Source organism: Fukomys damarensis, unplaced genomic scaffold, assembly GCF_012274545.1.
Source record: "Fukomys damarensis isolate Sample0158 unplaced genomic scaffold, DMR_v1.0_HiC HiC_scaffold_17, whole genome shotgun sequence".
Taxonomy (NCBI): domain Eukaryota; kingdom Metazoa; phylum Chordata; class Mammalia; order Rodentia; family Bathyergidae; genus Fukomys; species Fukomys damarensis.
In genome coordinates, this window is record NW_022900929.1 from 45,440,811 (window position 1) to 45,457,556 (window position 16,746).

The 16,746-nt window shown below is 44.6% G+C and overlaps 1 pseudogene; it reads right to left on the bottom strand.

The window, feature by feature from the left end:
- Positions 1-895: 895 nt before the first annotated feature.
- On the bottom strand, positions 896-14,863 carry LOC104871808 (annotated as a pseudogene).
- Positions 14,864-16,746: the final 1,883 nt, after the last annotated feature.

Below are 16,746 nucleotides of genomic sequence, written 5' to 3' on the forward strand. Positions count from 1 at the left end.
GAAACCAAGTGGGTATGTAAATATTCACATTGGTAAAATGAAAGGTGACACCTAGAATGGCAGTTAGGCCTCAGAGTGTGCTCGGCAGTTCCTACTCCCAAAAAGGGCTTTGAGCTCTGCAAACTTTGTGATAAGTAGAAGTTGATGTTAGAAAGCAAATGCACTTTGCAGAGTCCTTCTGCAGTTTGAACTGCAGTTTTGCCAGCAACATTTATTGTGAACACTTTTCCCCATTGAAATCAATGGAGGGGAGGATAAAATGTGAAGTTACTCCTCAGAGCAAGCAGTTGCAACTGTGCCAGTTTACTAGTAAACTCCACTTCTGAAGGGGAACCAAAGTGCATTCCTTCTTGTTTGTAGCTCTCTGCATGGCAGAGTGAGAAGCACATTTCTCAGAGGCTTGTACCTAGAAAGGCAGTTAGGCCGCAGAGAATGCTCAGACTGACTCACATTGTAAGTCATGTGTTCAAGTATGTAAAAATATATTATGCATAGATCTTTAGCTTCAAAATAATCTGATATACACAGATGTTCTGTATGAGTTGGAGGACGCAGGACAAGCTCTCCATGCTGCTGGAATCCTTGAGTACACTTTCTGTTCACACAGTGTGTGCACCCTTGAAGGCAGGATTTTCTGCAGTTTCCCACCCCAGCGCCGTTTCCTTGCCCTGGTCCAGCAAAGAGCGGTGACACTTTGCCCCTAGCTGAGCTTTACTTTCTCCACATACTGTGCAAATCTACAAAATAGTGAAATACATAGTGCTAGATCCTAGTATAAGGCAAGAATTCAGTCTAAAATGTCTTAGATATTTAAAATACTAGTTTTAATTGAGTTGCAGAACTTTGACACTACAAATAATTTCCTCATCTGAAAAAATTGCTCCTATCACGTAAGTAGTTATACCTGACATAAAGAACTAGTGTCACTTAAAGTAGCGTCTCAGCATCTTGACGTAGCTCAGTCTGCTACCAGCTTTCCCTTGCAGAACTTTGGAGCCGGCTCCTTTCGAATGCTCTAGCAGCTTGACGGCCTTGTCTTGAGTTCTCAATGCTTCTGAGCAGTCTCTAGTCTTCTCTTGATTTTTCTTCTGATCCTCAAGGGCACAACCAATCACTATAGACTGAAACTTCTGGTCCACCGGGCCGGGCCCCTCAGAGGAACACGCACTGTAGAGTGACATTAAGTGACACTCGGCACTGCCCAGGCCATCCGGGCACTTGCTGACCACGTCATCTATAATCCTCGTGGCATACTTCAGGGACTCTTTCCGCTGTGGGTTTCTGATTGACGTAGAAACTTCAGCGGTGAGGGTTTGTCCCATCAAACCGTTTGCAGTCAGATTCAGGTCTCGCTCTCGGGACACCCGCTGACGTCTCAGGCCTGTGCACCTGCACAAGCTGGGGAGCTCTGCCTTCGAAACCGGACGGGGATCACACGCAGGGCGAGCAGGCAGGCTAAGTGTGTGCTGGGAAGAGCTGCAGGGTTCAGACATCCCGCAGAAGAGGTGCAGGATGTGCTACGGCACGGACTTCGCCCCTCCAGAAAGACGCAGCTGACGCTGCCCCAGGCACAGTGGCCGAGGGATGGAGCTCTGTCAGCTGTCCTTTACCTTTGCTCTGAATTTCTTCCACTTCCCCTCACACCTCAGTTCAGCTCCTCCACCTTCACCTGCTGCTTTTCAATCTCCTGAAGCGCAGCAACTTGGAAAGCACTGAGATCAGGACCGGAACCGAGGGAAATGGGGCCCAGGGCTGTGGGAGCCGGCAGGGGGGCCCTGTCCTCCTCACTTGCGGGGCGGGGAACACCTAGGCCCGCGAGGACCTGCCTGCAGCTCCGGCAGCTGGAGGGCAGAGCGGCTCGAGGGCAGAGCGGCTCGAGGGCAGAGCGGCTCGAGGGCAGAGTTCCGCGGGCCCTCAGACAGGAGATGGCGCTCGCTCATCTGCTGCAGGCCCGGCTCTTCTGGATGCTGTGGATCATCTCCAGGACTTCTTTTTCTTGCTCAATAGCAGTTGCTGCTTCTCGAAAAGTTTCAGCCCGCAGCTCCAGCTGGTCCAGGCTCTCCAGCAGGCGGCCCGAGCGGTCGGCCACGGACAACGGGGCGGCAGAAGCGGCCTTCCTGGGCCTTGGCCTGGATCCTTCGCCTTCCCCGTATCCATCGCCTCCACCATCGCTCCAGGCCCGAGGGACAAGTTGGCTACATTTAAAAGGTTATATCGTTTTCAAAATTTAATACACTTACGTAAACCAAAATTTAAATAATGAGGTTTACTTAAGATGTTTATCCACTCAGTAAAAATTTGTAAGAACTGGGCGAGGCAACAAGTTTTATTTTGTCAAGATTATTTCTTGCGTTTTCTGCTGTTTGGCTCTTAATTTCCTAGGAAACTAATTTTTTTTTTGTTTTGTTTTGTACTGGAGATGAAACTCGACCTTGTGCTTGTGAGGCAGGCACGGTGTCACTGAGCTAAATCCCTGGCCCCAGGAAACTAATTTTTTAAGAGTTAAATTTTATTTAAATGTCAGTTTGTTGTGAAATCTTTTAAGTGTCAGCTTAAAATTCTGGTTAAATGAACAACTATTATTTAAAGTTATAACATTATCTATCTATCCACCTATCTATTTATCTATCCATCCACCTTTCTACCTGGGGCAAGAAATATGTATATATCTGAGGACTGTATATGCTGTGAGCTGGAGCTTTGCAAAATGTTATAAAAGTTTATAAAGTTAAAACTAAATAAGTTTAATGCATATAAGATAACCACTTTTGAACTGGGGATTTAGCTCAGTGGTGCTGCTGCCTGCCTCACAAAAGAACCACTTTATTTTATTTATTTATTTGCAGTAGCTGGGATTGAACTCAGGACCTTGCACTTTCCCGGCAGGCACCGTGCCACTGAACTACATCCCCTGGGCCCAAAATAACAACTTTAAACATATAAAATTGTCAACACTTTTCAACCTTTTTGATCTTCATGGTTAATACAATTCATTCGTGCCATTTAAAACTTGTTCAAAGTTTTCTGGCTTTGACAAAACCAGCATTTTGTTATTATATAAACGAGATACATTTGTGTACTGGTAAGTGTCTGTGGTCATTAACACTGCTTCCTAAACTTGTGGGTCTAAAGCTGTCCTTTGTCTCTTGTCAGTGCTGTTATCCCACATAGATCTGTTAAAGGTTTCTAAATTTTTCTTCAAAAGTACAAGCTATGTGATATAAGATGGACTTTTATGTAGCTGTAATATTTACTGCTGGGTTCTTTGTATGTTAAATCCCTTATGTTCTCTAGGTATATAAGCCTTCTAAAATAAAAAGATTAGGTATTTACCTTATGGTACTGATGTTCTTCCAATTAAAATTTTTTGTAGGGCCAGTAGTGATTTAGCTCAGTGTTTCCGCCGCCTGCCTCGCAAGTTCAAGGTCGTGAGTTTGTTCCCTGATACCAAAGAAAAAAATTTTTTTTTGTAATGATAAACTTCTTCAGATTTATGCTCGTGTGTTCCTAATAGTTTTATGACCATCATCTTCAAAGATAATAAGGAGAATTTGATCGTCCTGGTATAATAGTCCCAGACATAATTTTCTCTCTTTTTTTTTTGGTTTTTTGAGACAGGGTCTCGCTATGTAGTTGAGACTGCCCTGGAACTGTGTAGCCCAGGCTAGTCTTGAACTCACAGTGAACCTCCTGCCTCAGCCTCCCGAGTGCTGGGATTACAGGCGTGCACCACCATGCCCGGCTCATAATTGTTCTCTTAAAAATTATGATAGGGCTGGGGATGTAGCTCAGTGGTGCCGGCACCTGCTTGTAAGTGTAAGGTCCTGAGTTTGATCCCCGGTACTGGAAAAAAAATTACGATAAAAATTAAGTAGGCTGGGGCCGGGGATTTAGCTCAGTGGTTCTGCTGCCTGTTTCTCAAGTGTAAGGACCCAAGTTCCATCCCCGGTACCAAAAAATTAAGTAGGTTATTTTGTCCGCTGCTAAAAATCTTAAAGTTTTAACTACAGTTGTTCTAAAGCTTTTATCATCATGGTTTTGATTTTTGTTTAAAACATTTACAATGAGAAAATCCTAGATACAGCTTTCTGACACCAAACCAGACTTAATAATTATGCTTTTTAAGTCAGGCTGGTGTGCTAACTGGATGATTTTTGCTCTTATTTTGTTGTACATTTTGTAAAACTTATGACTATTGTCTGCCAACATTCTGCAGGAATAGAACTTCTAAAAGCCTGAGCAGAATTTTAAGATGAGAATCATCACCTTTAAGATAGATAGCATACGACACTAATAATATTAATAGTAACTCTTGTTCAGGAAAAGGGGTAACTGACCTTTGGTTTTATTTTATATTTTGAAGTGTTAATATCTGGAAAATATTACAATAGTTAGGATTAAGATCTACTGCTCCTACTTCAAGGCTGTGACAACTGACCTGGGTGCTCAACAGCCCAGGCTTGGACACCAAAACTAAGGAAGATAAATGGAGAGAAAGAGAGCCGATGTCTTGGCCTCGCCCTTGGAGGTCAGCCAGGCCCCAGGAAATGCAGAGACTCCTCTAAACGGGTCCTACAACTCTGCTGAGTCCCCCGATCTTCTGAGGACCCCAGAGATTGTGCATTCTGTACTGAGGAGGGTCACTGAGGAGGGAAATGTTCCTGTGAAGTCCTATGGCCAAGGAAGACCCTGACCCTGTCCCATCCCAGTGGGTGACACCAACCATGGAGCGAAGAACTAGAGGGGCCCAAAGGCTGCTCATGCAGCCCCCAAAGTAACCTCTGAGGAGCCTTGACTGACCTTGGGAAAAAACAAACAATTTAAAAAAAAGAGAGATTAATTTTGAATGACTCAGGTCTTATTTTGACTGGGTCTTAAATACCCAGAAGAACATTATGACCAGAAAGTAAAGTAATTACTAGTGACATAAAACTGGAGATTTAGCTCAGTGGTTCTGCCGCCTGCCTCATAAGTGCAAGGACCTGAGTTCGATCCAGGGTACCAAAAAATAAGTTTAAATAAATAGTGATATAAAAGCAGAGAGAGCTGGACTAAATCTAAAACAGGGTTCTGAACACCAGCTCTTCATGGCAGTCTCTGGTCACACCGTGACATCTTAACCGACAGCTGGGAGATTCAGAGTCCTAGTTCCTCTAGTTCTTCCAAAAATGTGTCCTCTGGCCTGTCTTAGTATACTGCCATTATGCTACCCTAGTGTAGTGTCCATCAGGTAAAGATTTGCCTTCTTGTTTGGGTCTGCCAATATAAATACTCTAGCTGCTAAGCATTGTTATTTCTGTGATATAAACTTTCTGTCACTACTTCAGGCTCCCTAGGTTTACGTTACCTGGATCCAGTCACTACAAAGGTCTTCAGGCCTACAGAGTAGAGGCCATATCCCAGGTTCTGAGCCCTGTAATAAGAGTTTTCTGTTTTTGTTTTTTGTTTTTTTTTAGTACCGGGGATTGAACTTGGGCCATTGCACTTATGAGGCAGGTGCCCGGAACCATTGAGCTAAATCCCCAGCCCTGTAATAAGAGTTTTAATGGCCTAATGGTCCACTTGGGAGGCTGAGGCAGGAGGATCATTATGATTTAAAGGCCAGCCTGGGCTACATAGTAAGTTCAAGGCCAGCCTGAACTACAGTGAGACGTCACCTCAAAAAACCCCAAACATATTAATCAAGAAAAGGCTAAGGGTAGACAGTGTCTTTCTGTCCCCTGGGTACAATCCCCAGTACTGAAAAAATATGTGTATATAATTTGTACTAAGTTAAGTTACATTAAAATATTGAAGCTCATCCACTCTGTCAGGCTTGCTGATCCCTATGACCTCCAAAAGTCAGCCCGGTCAAAAACCAAAGCAGCTTACAAGTTCATGATTCTGTACGTCCAGATGGCGGAATCACCTTAGGATTTAACCCCAAGCCCAGGCCACAAAAATCCTTTCTTTATATTGGAACATAAACACCCAGCTGGATATTTGTTAGTTACATTCTCAAAAAATATTTATCAAATGCATTTCCTGTTTCACTCACTACTTAAGGGGTTAATTAGGTTATACATGGATACTTCTCAACACAAACTCGTGTTTGTGCTCATGATGAAGGACAGGCAAGAGAATCAGGATGTCGGGTTACAAAGGCAAACAAAACACAGGCCTTGTCTCTCCCTCAGAAGTGGGGCAGTGTGGAGCAACAAAAAATATAAATATGACACATAAATGTGAGGAACCTGCCACAGAGATATACGTTAAAAACCCTGGGAAGAAAAAGGAAATGCCACTTCCTGGGTGAACTGAGGAAGAATTTTCCAGAGAAGAGGCCACGGGTGAGATTGATATTATGCCTGATACAATTTCGATGAATGGAGAAATGAGGGAAAAGCATTCCGGGCCAACGGAATTGCATATATGAAATTGTAGTGAGAAAGGAGTTTTGTACGACTGAAAAGTAGAAGTGAATGACACATGCCTGTGATCCCAGCACCTGGGGAGGCTGAGGCAGGAGGATCACTATAATGTGAGGCCAGCCTGAGCTACATAATGAATTCAAGGCCAGCCTGAACTATATAGCGAGAGCTTATCTCAAAAAATAAATAAATAAGGCCCGGGGATTTAGCTCAGTGGTTCTACTGCCTGCCTCGCAAGCACAAGGACCCGAGTTCAATCCCTGGTACAAAAAATAAATAAATAAATAAATAAAATAAAAAAAGAAAAAGTGAATGGGGATAGTTTGAAAGAAAGACTGGAGGTGACATTTTGAGAGCAGTTCTGCTGTATTAAGACATTTGGAAGTGCTGGCAGTGTGACTCAGCGGTAAGATGCATGCACGAGACCTGGGTTTCTGCCTTGAGCACCCCCCAACACACTCAGAAGACTTGAAGAGGAGCCACTGGGAAAAAAATTTTTTTTGGGGGGGGTACCAGGGATCAAACTCAGGACCATGCAGTTGCCAGGCACCACTGAGCTACATCCTTGGCCCCTCTGGAAATTTTAAAACAAGAACCAGAGTTGTATTTTTGAAGGTCAGCTATTGAAACTGTGGAAGAGAGGCTGGGGGAAAAACAGATGGGTTAGAATTGGGAAGGCAATGAATTGGCAGAAATTAATATCAAATCCAGGTGACAGATGAAGAATGCCATTGTAGTGGCACATGCCTGTAATCCCAGCACTTAGGAGGCTGAGGCAGGAGGATCTCTGACAGTTCAAGGCCACCTTGGGCTACATAGTGAATTCAAGGCCAGTATGAACTACATAATGAGACCCTCTCTCTTTCTCTCAAAAAAAAAAAAAAAGGAAATGGGCAGGAACATATTCCAGCAGAGACTCAGATGTAAAGGTATCATGTTCATCAGCAGCAGGGTATCCATTTATTTGTCTTTCACTTGACATGATCAGTATATACAAAGCACCACACTACTTGTATAATACACAAAGAATAAAAAGTTCTTTTTGAAAGAGCATTAACCTAGATGGGCATGGTGGCGCATGCCTGTAATTCCACCACTCAGGAGGCTGAGGCAGGAGGATCGCTGTGAGTTCGAGACCAGCCTGGGCTACATAGTGAGTTCCAGGTCAGTCTCAACTATGTAGTAAGACCCTGTCTCAAAAAACAAAACAAAACAAAACCCCCCCAAAAGGAAGGGCATTAACCTAGTAAAAACTAAAGCAGGTAAGCAGGCGATGATAATGGTACCACTTACAGGCTGCTTCTCTGGACAAGCCCTACATAAGGCTTTTTTATTTTTTGCCTTTTCTGCATTTTTTTACTTTATGCATAGCTTTCATTCTCTTTTTTTAGTGGAGGTAGGGATTGAACCCAGGACCTCGCATATGCTAGGCAAGCACTGAGCCTGTACACCCCCTGGGCCGTTTAAAAAATTTCTTTTGAGACCAGGTTTCCCTGAGTGCCACCCCCTCAATAACTGGGATTATAGGCACGTGGCACCAGAACCCAGTTTCCCTGAGGCTCTTTTACCTATATTTTCTTGTACGGTAATCTTGTGAGGTAGATGTTATTACTTCTCTGAGTCTCAGTTTCTTCTAATGAAAAACCAAAGGCCAGAAATGTAGCTCAGTGGCTCCAGCCCTGCCTCACAAGCACAAGGTCCTGAGTTCGTTCGGTCCCCGGTACTGGGGAGGGAAAGAACGCTGCACCAAATGAAAAATCAGGCTGATGGCACCTGCTTCACCTGACCGGGGTGTAGATTTAACAAAACCCAGGTAAAGCATTTGGCCCAGGCGTAGCCAATCTTCAACCCTCGCGGTATTTGATAGCTCATATTACGCTGTAACTGCCTAGCAGGTGAGTGCGGGCGAGATGCGGGTCCAGTGCGCACACATTTAGAGGAGGGAAAAGTTCACTTCCAATGAGAAGGTGACTGGATTGAAGGAGGATCACGAACTCACTTAAAATAAGGATTTCCAGGGCCTGGGATTTAGCTCAGCGGTTCAGCGGCCTGCCTCGCAAGTGCAAGGACCTAAGTTCGATCCCCAGGGCCAAAAAAACAAACAAAACAAAACAAAAAACAAACAAACAAAAATAAGGATTTCCAAAAAAAAAAAAAAGTCAGACTTGAACATTTATTTATTTATTTTTTGGTACCAGGGATTGAACTCGGGTCCTTCCACTTGTGAGGCAGGTGGCGGAACCACTGAGCTAAATTGCCGGCCCCTAGACTATAAAAGTTAGTGAGGGAGGCACAGAGGAACTTATTGTCTGTATTTGTAGGAGGTGATAACACAAACTGCAGCAAATAAATTAGAAAATCATGAAGTGATAATTAGACAAGGTAAGGGAAAGAAAGTGAGAGGGCAGGGTTTGGAGAGGGAGGGAGTGATTAAGAGGGGACACTTGGATTCCATCACAGGGATCATCTGTAGATCGCCTGCTATTTTGTGGACAGATACAGAAAACTGGCTCAAACTGAAACGTAAGTACTCTCAGAGATAGGGCCTAACAGCAAACAAATATGAAAATCCTCTGACTAAGTCGAGCAACAGTAAAACACATTCATCAGTGTCTGAATCAGTCTGGGAACGAAGACGTTCGAAAGCTCACGATCTTGGTGACAGAAAAGATAATTTTTCTTTATCCCAGGTTTATCTCAGGCTCTAAGTAAGATTAGTCAAGGTCAGTTTATTCTTGTTGCCTGTTCTTTATTCAATAAATATCTTGAGCTGGTGGAGCACTTGCCTGGCCTCTCAGTGGTACAGCGCTGTGTACCACCCACCATGTGTGAGGTTCTGGGTTCGAGCCCCAGCACGGCTCCCTCCAAAAAATTTACTGTAAGCCTACTATGTGCTGGGTACTATGATATGGCCAAGAAATTTGGTAGATGTGCTTCCTTTTTTTTTTGTTTTTTGAGACAGGATCTCACTATGTAGTTGAGACTGACCTGGAACTCACTTATGTAGCCCAGGCTGGTCTCAAACTCACAGTGATCCTCCTGCCTCAGCCTCCCTAGTGCTGAGGTTACAGGAGTGCGCCAACACATCCGGCTGGAAGTGCTTTCTTTAGAGTTCTCAAATGATTTTTGGGACAGAAGGACACATTAGCAGAACTCTATGCTGGTTCTGAATGTCTGCTGATTTGGAGGCTCAGAGTGTGGCCTGAAAGGATCTGTGTGGAGAATACAGAGAGTGCCTTTGAATGAACCATTTTGGAAATGATTTTAATACTTCCAAATCTTTTTTTTTTTTTTTTATCGGGGATTGAACTTGGGTCCTTGCGCTTGCAAGGCAGGCCACTGAACCGCTGAGCTAAATCCCCAGCCCCCTTCCAAATCTTTTTAAAAAATTTTTATTTTTGGAACCGGGGATCAAACTCGGGACCTTGCGCTTGCAAGGCAGGTGGTGGAACTGCTGAGGTAAATCCTGGCCCTCCAAATCTTAATTTTTAGTTTTTTGAGAAAGGCTCTTCTTAATATGTGGTCCAGGCTGACTTTGAACTCATCATGGAGACCAGGTTGGCAGAGAACCCAAGGAAATGCTCCTGCCTCAGTCTCCTGAGTGCTGGGATTACAAGGGTATACTATCACACCTGCCTTTCAAATCTTTTTTCTTGTGTTTTTTGGAGGTACTGGAGCTTGAAACCAGAGTCTCTGCACTGAGCTATATCCTCAGCCCCCGCCCTCCTTTAAAATGCACATATATTTTACTTGGAGGCTGGGATTTACTAAATTACTAAGTTGCCAGGCTGGGAATTTGTGATTCTCCTGCTTCAGCCTCCAAAAGTGCTGAGATTACAGACTTGCACCTCCACACCCAGCCCTAGCTTCCAAATCATATTTGAACTAAATACACATTTCCCCGCACCCCACCCCACCGCTCTTGTACTTGTAGGCGTCTCTCGCTGTCCAAATTTTCCAAATCCTCTCCCTTTATCTCCCCATTACAACTCCTGCTGTTCGTCACAGCTTGTCTCTGGGCTCAGCCCCAAGCCTGGAGGAGCAGTAAGTGGATTCAGAGTCGCTGCTCAAACACCGATTCCCATGGAAACCAAACCACTAAGAGAACAAGGGAGGAAAGGGCAACCACTGCCTGACTTAAAGCTCACTCTCCAAATTCTTTTCACTTTTGCACATGAAAGTAAGTGCTTATGTGTATGACTAGTAGAACAGAATAACTTGACCCCTCTCCCACCCCCAAATTCCTTAAGAGCCTTTCTGGTTTTTGACAACAAATACACGAAAAGTGGCGAGACATCGCCACCTGGTGGCCACAGTATCAAATTGCCACCAAGAAGAGGACCCAATGGAGGGAGCCCGCAAAGCCAATAGCTAACTATTAAGTAGCGCCAAAAGGAAGAGGATGTAAAGATGTGCTAGCCAGGGAGTGTTGACCTCCAATGTATTTCGTCCTTGTTTCTTTTCATTATACATCGTTTCAAGATTTAAGTATTATCTTTATGTTAATTACAATCAAAAAATTTTTAGAACAGTACTGGGGAATAAATCCAAGGCCTTCTTACTACTTCTACTACTTTTCCAGCGCTTTTTATTTTTTATTTTTTTAATTAAAATTTTTATTTATTTATTTAGTTTTTTTGAGACAGGGCTTCACTATGTAGTTGAGACTGACCTGGAACTCACTATGTATTCCAGGCTGGTCTCCAGCTCACAGAGTTCCTCCTGCTTCAGCCTCCCCGAGTGCTGGGATTACAGGTGTGCACCACCACGCCCCGCTGATTTTTTATTTTGAGACACAGTCTTTCCCTGAGTAATTGCCTTTTCTCTGCCTGCTGAGAGTGGAGTTATTGCTAAATTCTTTCCTAGGGTTTGGTCCCTTTTCTCCTTAGGTTCTTATTCCCTAGGATGCAAGAGAAGATCAGAGGGAGGTTTGGGCAGTTCTGCCGCAGGGTCTGCTGAAACTATTTACCCACCTTGGTTAAAACTTTCTAAGGCGTTGGCCAGGAATGACTGTATTTGGGTTTCCAGAGAGGGCAGGTAGCAGGGAGGGATCTAGAGGGGAACTCTTCTTTACAGGACTGCCAAACCTCAGAGAGTGTCGGTGTCAGGGGGCTGGAGTAGAGCAGGGGCACTGTCCCTGTGTATTGATTCAGCAGCCTCAGCCACTCTGTGGACCAACAAGAACAGTAAAATGGAGCCGGGCTAACGGTCCAGAGGGGTGAATCACACGGCACTTACCGAGTGGCAGCTGCCTTTGTGTATGGAAGATAAAGCTAGACCCCGCCCCCCACTGACACTGGAACTCAGGACCCTGCCAGCCAGGCGTGGCGCCCCTGAACTTCATTACCGACCCCATAGCTAGATTCTTACTGCACACAGGTGGAAATAAATTTCAGATGACATAAAGATATAAACAGGCAAAATAAAACCATAAAAATGTTATGAGAAAATTTAGGGTACTATAAAACCTTGGGATGGGGTGAACTTTTAAGAAGGAGCCCAGTATCCATAAATGAAAAGATTAATACACAAAAATAGGAACTTTGGAATGAAAAAAAAATACACTGTGAACACAAACAGAGAATTCCTTCTTTTTCTTTTTTTTTTTTTTGGTATCAGGGATTGAACTCAGGACCTTGTTCTTTGGAGACAGGTGGCGGCACCCCTGAGCTAAATCCCGGGCCCCATTTCTGCTTTCTTTTTGCAATGCTGAGAATTGAGTCCAGCAGGGCCTCCTACTTGCTAGGTTGGTGCATTATTGCTCCAGCTGTATCTTCAGCTCTGTATGAATTTTACAATATTCAAAAGTTTATGATTTAGTGGGAAGAAGTCAATGACTCAACAGAAAAATAGCAAGTGAGATAAATAGATACACAATAGAAGAGGAATTCTGAGTGCTAAGGGAATGTAATATAAGATACCCAATCTCTTTATTAGGGAAAGTAAAACGAAAATGAGCTTCCCATCAGACTGCCAAAATTTAATGGATGCGACCCAGTATGGATGGAGAGAGTGAGCACTCACTGAAAATAAAAATTGTTACTAACGGGAAAAAGGAACAGACAGTTGTGCACACATTATATTATATATTGCTGGAAGGTGTACAAATTAGTAGCATGAATCATTATAGTTTTTTGGGAATAGTATATTAAATATCTACTAATATTAAAATTATATACTCTTTGATATAAAAACCTTTCAATTTATTCTTTTTTCTTTGGAGGAGGTGTTGAACAGGGTCTCGCTCTGTAGCCCAGACTGCCCTTGGCTTTGTAGCAATCCTGCTTCATCCCCCTGAGTGCTGGGATTACTGGTATGCACCACCATGTCCAGTGCATTTATCCTTTAAAAAATGCTAAGATCTGGGGAGGGGATGTAGCTCAGCCGCTCAGCACCTGCCTGGCAAGCTCAAGATCCTGAGTTCGATCCCCAGTACCAAAAACAAAACAAAACAAACAAAAACCTAAGATCCAAGGATATATAATTTGGATGTTTATTGTAGCTTTGGTCATAGTGGCAAAAGCTGAAAACAGTTTAACTGTCCATCAAAGGTGAATGATTAATGCATCGTGAAAACCCATTCTGAGGAGTGTGTAAGTTAAAACATGAGATTTGTATGTGTTGACTTGAGGAAATGTACACTGTATGTTGGAATGTGTGTGTGGGGGACAAATTTTAGAGATTAATATATAGTGTAGTCCCATATTTTAAAAGGACAGAAAATGTGTATTCATTAGTTTCTTTCTTTCCCCAGGACTGGCAATTGAACTCAGGACCTTGCGCTTATGAGGCAGGTGCAGTACCACTGAGCTACATCCCCCGCCCCTCCCGCCTTCCTCCCTCCCTCCTTTCCTTTTGTTTTCATTTATAGTGCTAGGGATTGAATTCAGAGCCCAGCCTAACCAACATCTCCAGCCCTTTTTTAAAATTTTGAGACACGGCCTCACCGAGTCACGAGTTGCTCAGGCTGGGTTTGAACTTTTGACTCTCCAGGGCTGGATACAAGCCAGAGGGCTGGATTCCAAGCCTGTGCCCCCTCCATGTCCAGCGTGTGTAGCCACTGGCGCTTCTGTATGCTTTAGGAATCTCACTCACTTTTAACTGGTCTAGTTAGATTTTGTAGCCTTCCCGGGGTTAATTTTATATTTTTCTAGAAAATCGCCTCTATAGCCGGTGTGAAAATTGAGCAAGCTGGGAAGCTTTAGCTTCCGAACACGGGCTCCAAGATTTGCCCTCTTTGGCAAGTACGCTTCCTCCCAGCTATTTAACGGAGCACAGTCAAAATTCCTTCTAGGTGCTGATGTAAGTAAGGTTCCAAACGAGTTGATCTTAAAATAGGAAGCTTTTCCTCGGAGGGCCTAACCTAATTATGCAAGCCCCGAAAAAGGATTCAAGCAAGAGATTCAAAGCATTAGAGGGAGGCAAGGAAGGGAGTTGCTCGGCTGCTGTGCAAACAAGACTGTTATCCTTCTGCTTTCTCACACTACTTCGGGCATCAGATGTGTGGGTGTTTCACACCCCGGAATTCTCCAGTTCTTTGTGGACGTTTACAGGGTGCTCTGCAATTCAGCTTATTTCGAACATTGTCTACCTGGGGCGAAAACCACCCCATTTTAGGTTGCAACCACATGTCCCAGGTTGTCATCCGTATTTCTGTCCAACCAGTTACAAGCGGGGAATCGCCCCACCCCTGCCTCAGGTGTGGTAAACGCGCTAGCGTTATGGCCCACGGAACTTAGGGAAGGAACCGTTTACCTGTGCTGGCTGCTTTGTTCATTTTTCTCCCCACCTTTTTGTTGGTATATGTTTGCAATACATAATACATATATGTATCATGGGAAATCGGCACATGCACATATCACACCTTGACCCTTCTTACCGCACCATCCCCTCCCCTGTCCACAAAGTCTCCTTTCATTTCCTTACGTCTTTTACTTTGCTCCTAAATTATTAAATTTTGCTTTTCTCATATAAGAGAAATCATACAACATTTAACCGTGAGTGTGTGATTTATTCCGCTCAGCATTATGGTCTCCAGGTGCACCCATTTTCCCACGAATGCTGTTTGCTGGCTTTTCCTAAAGGATGTGACACAGGGCACAGGTGAACCGGCAGGTGACAGGCGCCGGGCGAGGTCTGGAAGTCGGTGCTCTGTCGCTGCGGAGTTGGGGTGTGCGCTCTCCTGGCTCGTGGGTGTCTGCCGACTAGGAAGCTCCCGGAGCTCAGTCCCTCAGGGATTCTTACGGAGGCTTCGCGAATGCAGCTGTGATTCGTCACTGACTCACCCTCTCCCCTTTCTCCCATCCCCGAGGGTCGCGGAGAGGGCTGATAGTCCCCAGCCCGTACAGATGGCTGGGTCTGTCTGGTGACCAGCCTGGGTCCTGCACTCCCTGGGGGCCCCCTGAGAAGCCTCCTCTCTGCTTTTCCACACGAGTTTCAGCGGTGCCAGACATGATTGCATCCTCCAGCCTTGTACTCACCTTCCCTCCTACTTGGCAAACTTCCCTGGGATTTTCATGGGTATGGTTTGCAAACAGCTCTTTATTAAAGAAAATTCCAAACATATGGGAAAAGAGGCTAGAATGAGGCCCGGTGTTTACCCGGCTTCCAGGAGCATATAATGAGTCCTTTTCACCTGTATCCCGTCCCCCCCTCATCTCTTCGGCTTACTGGATTTATTGTTTCTTGTGGTAAAATATAAAAACCATAAAATTTGCCAGATTGACTGATATTAGTTCATTTTTGGGAGGGGGAGGGGAGCCGGGAATCGAACTTGGGCCCTTGCGCCTGTGAGGCAGGCCGCGGAACCACCGAGCCAAATCCCCAGCCCAGGTGAACTAACTTTAAATATACCGTTCAGTAGTTTTGTTTATTTAATTTTATTTTTTGGAGACAGAGTCTCTCTATGTACTTCAGGCTGGCCTCGAACTCGTCACAATCCTGCCGCAGTCTCCCAAATGCTGGGATTACAGGCGTTTGCTCCATTTATGTTGTTGCGCAACCAGGCTCGGGAGCTCTTTTCATCTTGCAAAGCTAAGGCTCTATACCCATAAAACAGCAATCCCAGTTCCTCCCTCTTGGGGGGCTCCTGGGAACTACGCTTCTACTTTCTGTTTCCATGAATTTGATATCTCTATTCTCATAGAAACGGACTCCTACGGTGCTGTAACGGGCATCACGTCCTGCGGTTCCACCCACGTTGCAGCAGATGGTGTCAGAGTTTCCCGCAGTGCTAGTGCTGAGTGGTGTTTTGCTGTACGTGTACCACATTTTGTTTATGCATTTGTCTGCGGACTCTGGAGTTCCCTCTGCCTTCTGGCTTCCGTAAACGGTGCTGCGGTGGGTATGGGTGTACACGTATCTCTGCGAGACTCGCTTTCCATTCTTCTGGGTGTAATACGGAGTGAGGTGGATGGATCATATTATAATTCTAGTCTCAAGTTTTTGAGAAACCACATCCTATTTTCCAAGTGGCTGTACCACTGTGCTGTCTCGCCATTCTCTGACTTTTTAGTTTATTATTTTGTGGTACTGGAGATTGAACCCAGGACCTTTGTACAGAGCAGCACCCTCAGGCCTGTTTTATTTTTTATTTTGAGGTGGGGTCTTGCTAAACCACTAAATTGCCTAGGCTGGACTCAAACTTGTAATCTTCCTGCCTCAGCCTCCCACAGTGCTGGGATTATAGGCCTGTGATAACACTTCTGGCATTTATTATTTAGTACTGGGGATTGAACCCAGGTCCTTCACACTGGGCTACATCCCTGGCCCTTTCTAAAATTTTGAAACAGGGTCTTGTTAAGTCCCTAGGATGCCCAGGCTGGGATTGAACTTGCAGTTTTCCTGCCTCAGCCTCCTACAGTGCTGAGATTTCAGACTTGCCTCATTATCCCTAGCTTGTTTTTATTTTTTAAACAAAATTATTTATTTATTTTGGTATCGGGGTTCAAACTCAGGTCCTTGTGCCTGTGAGGCAGGTGGTGGAAACCACTGAGTAAAATCCCCGGTCCAGCCTGTTTTTACATAGTAGCCATCTGAACAGGTATGAGATGGTACCTAGCATCTCAACATTGAGTTATTTAAAAACAATTCCCGGACATCATCTAATTTTATCATGGCTGGTGTCTCATTTTGTGACAGGAGTGTTTCCTGATGTTAAGAAATAGTCCCTGCGAGCTGGGCATGGTGACGCACTCCTCTAATCCCAGCACTCGATAGGCTGAGGCAGGAGGATTGCTGTGAGTTCGAGACCACCCTGGGCTACATAGTGAATTCCAGGTCAGTCTCAACTACACAGTGAGACCCTGTCTCAAAAAACCAAAACCAACCAACCAAA